A 6,000-nucleotide genomic window follows, 5' to 3' on the forward strand; every position below is an offset into this window, starting at 1 on the left:
AGGAGAAGCTTGAATTGAATGCGGTATCTGATCGGAAGCCAGTGAAGTGACCTGAGGAGAGGATACATGATACTAATTACTGGCTCAAATCCAATGGACTGGGGCACCTCAGGCCGCTCTTCCGACTCAGAGAGACCCGGCGTCTCCGTCTGAACTTCTCGAATGATGGTTCCATTGCCACCAGTTTCGCCTACTGGCAGAGTTGCCTTTCACAATTCAGACGCCATAACCTCCGGCGACTCTTGCTCCTGGGAAACCCCAGTATAGCTCCTGTCAAATGGCTGTCCAGCACCCTCAAGGCTTTCCGCTTACTGAAGTGCTGGATTTGATGGCGGCACTCTGTCTTCGGGGAGGTGAGTGAATCGCTACTGGCCAAGGATGAGGAAGGCTGAGCCTTGCCCTGCGACAATCCAAGTGGGCTTACTACTACTACTACTATTAAACATTTCTATAGCGCTACTAGACTTACGCAGCGCTGTACAAATTAACATGAAAAGACAGTCCCTGCTCAACAGAGCTTACAATCTAAATTGGACAGACGAGCAGACAGCTAGGGGTGGGGAAAATGCAGTGGTAGGGGTGATAAGTGAGGGTGTTGAGTAAGAGAGTCATGGTTAGGAGTCGAAAGCAGTAGCAAAGAGGTGGGCTTTTAGCCTAGACTTGAAGACAGCCAGAGACTGAGCCTGACGTACTGGCTCAGGGAGTCTATTCCAGGCATAGGGAGCAGCGAGATAGAAGGAACGGAGCTGGGAGTTAGCAGAGGGGGAGAAGGGGGACGACAGGAGACATTTACCCAGCGAACGGAGTTCACGGGGAGGATTGTAGGGAGAGATGAGAGCGGAAAGGTACTGAGGAGCTGCGGTGATTTAACCAGAGCTGACATTGTGATGTCATAATGCCTCAGTCCACCAATGCCTAAGAGCCAACCTCATCAGTGATGTCACAATGGCTTGACTGTCCTATACTTGGCTCATACTACTACTACTACTATTAAACATTTCTATAGCGCTACTAGACTTACGCAGCGCTGTACAAATGAACATGAAAAGACAGTCCCTGCTCAACAGAGCTTACAATCTAAATTGGACAGACGAACAGACAGCTAGGGGTGGGGAAATTGCAGTGGTAGGGGTGATAAGTGAGGGTGCTGAGTAAGAGAGTCATGGTTAGGAGTCGAAAGCAGTAGCAAAGAGGTGGGCTGTTGAATGTCCAGCAAACTCGGTAATTTTGTGTTAGGTGAGTACTGGAGTACTAGTTGCCACCCCAGAGCTTATGGGGGCAATTTTCCTTGGTCTCTAGGCAACAGAACAACATGTCTGCTCTCCAGGACGCCATCTTGGCCTTCATTCTGTGTTTGTGTAATTTGTTTTCAATACAACCATCTATTGATGCAAAAAAAACAAAAACAAACAAACTTAATTCACAACTGACATTGTGCAGGAATGTAAAAATCTGTCCTGTAAACATACAAGATGTCCCACTGATTGTGTCTCCGTAAAACAGGAATCCCATAGGAAAAAGACCACATCTATTTGGAACACTGTGTCTGGAAGTGTAATGTGAACTTTGGAAATCTACAAAATAGCAGGGGGAGTGGCCTAGTGGTTAGGGTGGTGGAACTGAGTTCGATTCCCACTTCAGGCACAGGCAGCTCCTTGTGACTCTGGGCAAGTCACTTAACCCCTCCATTGCCCCATGTAAACTGCATTGAGCCTGCCATGAGTGGGAAAGCGCAGGGTACAAATGTAACAAAAATAAAAATAATACCAACTTAAACTCCTGGGAAAAGAGCTGACGTATTCACCCTAAACGCACCAGCAGCATTTCCCACCCTGACCTGGCATAAGCTGTGCTGTTTCTCAAACAAAACATCTATAAATCTTCTTTACTGCCCCTCTTGATTTAAAGAGCTTTAAATTAGTCCTTACTGGATTCTACGTACATACTCAGCTTTTTTATTAGCATTTTCAACAACTGAGATAGCAGACACTTGGATGAAGACTGCTGTAGCTTCTAACCCTGGTGCACACACATGTTGGGTCTTTGAAAATATGTTGATTCGTTGAGTCAGGTTTTTATGAAACATCTAGACTTTGTGCCATTTCACTGTTAATAACTCAGGTAGACCCAGTGGTGTGCTGGTAAATTTTTAACAACAGGCTCTCTCCCCGGTCCACCTCGGCGCCCCCCCCCCCGTCCACCTCTGCGCCCCCCGTCCACCTCTGCGCCCCCCCAAAAAAAATTGCAGAGCTGGCTATACCCGGGGAGGGGGGGGGGGGGGGGGCAGCGGCCAACACATTACTCTCTCCAGGAAAAAAAAATTAAATGATCCCAGGTTCCAATCTAATTCATGTTTAATATGGGATAAAATGCCATAAATAAGTAAATAAACATAAACTTTTAACGTTCAGCACCTGATTCTCAAAGTGGACATATTCCAAACACTATAATGAAAATAAAATTATTTTTTTTCTACCTTTGTTGTCTGGTGACTTTGTTTCTCTGATCATGCTGGTCCAGTATCTGATTCTGCTGCTCTCTATCTGTTCCCTTGACTCCGTTTCCAGGGCTTCCTTTCCATTTATTTCTTTTCTTTCCTCCTTTCTTCTTCATTTCTGGTCCTCCGCATCCTTGACTGTCCAGTGGATCCAGCTTCTGCCTATTTTCTCCATCCATGTGCAGTTTCTCTCCTCATTTCCTTTTCCCTCATCTAATCTCCTTCCTCTATCTTCCCTCCATGTCCAGCATTTCTTCTCTCTCCCTTCCCTCCCCTCCATCCATGTCCAGAATTTCTCTTGCTCTCCCCGCCATCCATGTCCTGAAACTCTCCTCTCTCCCCTGCCCCTCTCTATCCATCCATACCCAGCAATTCTCTTCTCTCCCCTGCCCCCTCTGCCCAGCAATTCTCTCCTCTGCCCATCAATGCCCAGCAATTCTCTCCCCTGCTTCCCTCTGCCCATCCATGGCCAGCAAATCTCTCCCCTGCCTCCCTCTGCCCATCCATGCCCAGCAATTCTCTCCCCTGCCCCCCTCTGCCCATCCATGCCCAGCAATTCTCTCCCCTGCCCATCCATGGCCAGCAAATCTCTCCCCTGCCTCCCTCTGCCCATCCATGCCCAGCAATTCTCTCCCCTGCCTCCCTCTGCCCATCCATGGCCAGCTGTTCTCCTCCCTTATCTCCCTCTGCCCATCCATGCCCAGCAGATTTCTCCCCTGCCCCCCTCTGCCCATCCATGCCCAGCAGTTCTCTCCCCTGCCCCCCTCAGCCCATCCATGGCCAGCAAATCTCTCCCCTGCCTCCCTCTGCCCATCCATGGCCAGCAATTCTCTCCCCTGCCTCCCTCTGCCCATCCATGGCCAGCTGTTCTCCTCCCTTGCCTCCCTCTGCCCATCCATGCCCAGCAGTTTTCTCCCCTGCCCCCCTCTGCCCATCCATGCCCAGCAGTTCTCTCCCCTGCCCCCTTCAGCCCATCCATGGCCAGCAAATCTCTCCCCTGCCTCCCTCTGCCCACCCATGCCCAGCAGTTCTCTCTCCTGCCCCCCTCTGCCCATCCATGCCCAGCAGTTTTCTCCCTTGCCCCCCTCTGCCCATCCATGCCCAGCAATTCTCTCCCCTGCCCCCTCTGCCCATCCATGCCCAGCAGGTCTCTCCCCTGCCCCCCTCTACCCATCCAGCGATTCTCCTCCCTCCCCTGCCGCTCCGAAGCATGTACAACCATGTCCTTCGCCCCCCTCCGTCTTTTTTTAATTGCCCAGAGTCCCACTAGCAACATTCCATGTAGAAGTCGGCCCTTGCAGATCACCAATGTGGCCGCACAGGCTTCTGCGAGTCTGACGTCCTGCACGTACATGCAGGACGTCAGACTCACAGAAGCAGAAGCCTGCGCAGCCTTCTACATGGAATGTTGCTAGTGGAATAGCAACATTCCATGTAGAATCTCCAATAGTATCTATTTTATTTTTGTTACATTTGTACCCTGTGCTTTCCCACTCATGGCAGGCTCAATGTGGCTTACATGGGGCAATGGAGGGTTAAGTGACTTGCCCAGAGTCACAAGGAGCTGCCTGTGCCTGAAGTGGGAATCGAACTCAGTTCCCCAGGACCAGAGTCCACCACCCTAACCACTAGGCCACTCCTCCACTCCATAATGTAGAAACATTGCTAATGCATTCATTAAAACCCAACCTTGAAACTCAGTTCTTTGAGGCCAGTTTTACCTCACAAACCTTAAACATTTCTGTTCATGGACCTGAAAGTGCATTTCACAACTCATTCCAACAGTACTACAATTGATTCAGTATCCATTTACACAAATTACAATAGGCTGAAGAAAAGACTGAAAGAAAATCCAGCATGGAACTGAGGCCGATGCCGGACAGACTTCTACGGTCTGTGTCCTGCAAATGGCGAAAGACAGGTGAAGCTTTAACATCTCCAGTGTTGCAGATCACTTTACTGTCATGTGCTGCAGCGAAGGTGCTGTGAAGCTCAGGGGGAGAGGGAAGACATCTTGACTGGGAAGTTGAATACTGTCAGCAATACTTGGTATAACCAAGTAGAGACTGACCGAAACCAGGGGTTCCAGTTCTGGCCGAAACCAAATCCATTACCGAAATCCGTGGCTCAGTTTCATCTGGAACCGTAAGTGTAACCAAAACTGACCCTGTCCCCCGCCTCTGCCACCACTGCTGCAGGCCAGCTTCGTCCCCCCCCTTGTAGCCTACCATGTAAAGGCCCTGGTGCCTCCCGTGGCAGTCTTGCCCATCATTTTCAGCAAAGAGGAAGGGGGTACGAGCAATTCGGGATGCACCTGTCCTGAAGATATCACGACACCACCAGGTCCTTTACAAGGTAGGCACAGGGAGGGCCAACCAGGGGGGAGGGAGGAGGGCAGAGTGGTGGGTGGCATGGGGGGAGTACGTGCTTTCTGTCGGGGGTGGGGTGGGGAAGGCTGGCTTGCAGTGGCAGGGCAACAGTTTTGGGTTTCTGCTTAAAATGCACAGGTATTTTTGGCAGAAACCTGAACCCAGATTTCAGGTTGGTTTCGGTGCTGAATCCGAAACCAAGACAGAAATTTGGTCAGCCTCTATAACCAAGACGCCATCATCTTTGGCATGATGGTGACTTGACAACCAGCAATTAACCATGGGTGACTGGAACTGCACAGAGTGGTGGGCGTGGCTCTGAACACCTTATTGGGCAGTACAAACAAGAAAAACCATCTTCCACAAAAGAATCAGAAAAGACACAAGAGTGGAAGAAGCCAAACCACAGTCCTCAAATGGATCACAAAGTCATTTATTCATCCAAAGTCTTGAGACGGAATATTTCCCAATTCTGACAGGTTCAACCCAACACGGGCTGTGTTTCGGCACCCAAAGTCTTAGTCAGGGGTTCTTAGGCAAAACAGAAAATTCAGTCATAAAACATATAAAATAAATATAAATATAAAAAAGGAATAAAAATATATTACAGTAATTAAAATGAATCAAATGTAATGCAAAAACAGAACAGAGTATAAAAACATAGTCATATAAAATACAAAAGAATGTACAAAATAAAAACCATATATTACCATTATTACAGAACAGCTTGTTGTCCTCACAATATATATTTACGTAAGTACATAAGTATTGCCATACCGGGACAGACCAAAGGTCCATCAAGCCCAGCATCCTGTTTCCAACAGTGGCCAATCCAGGTCACAAATACCCGGCAAGATCCCAAAACAGTACAATACATTTTATACTGCTTATCCCAGAAATAGTGGATTTTTCCCAAGTCAATTTAATAATGGCTTATAGACTTTTCCTTTAGGAAGCCATCCAAACCTTTTTAAAACTCTGCTAAGCTAACCACCTTTACCACATTCTCTGGCAACAAATTCCAGAGTTTAATTACACATTGAGTGAAGAAAATTTTCTCCGATTCGTTTTAAATTTACTACTTTGTAGTTTCATCGCATGCCCCCTAGTCCTAGTATTTTTGGAAAGCTTAAA

The sequence above is a fragment of the Microcaecilia unicolor genome, chromosome 7 (assembly GCF_901765095.1).
Source record: "Microcaecilia unicolor chromosome 7, aMicUni1.1, whole genome shotgun sequence".
Classification (NCBI taxonomy): domain Eukaryota; kingdom Metazoa; phylum Chordata; class Amphibia; order Gymnophiona; family Siphonopidae; genus Microcaecilia; species Microcaecilia unicolor.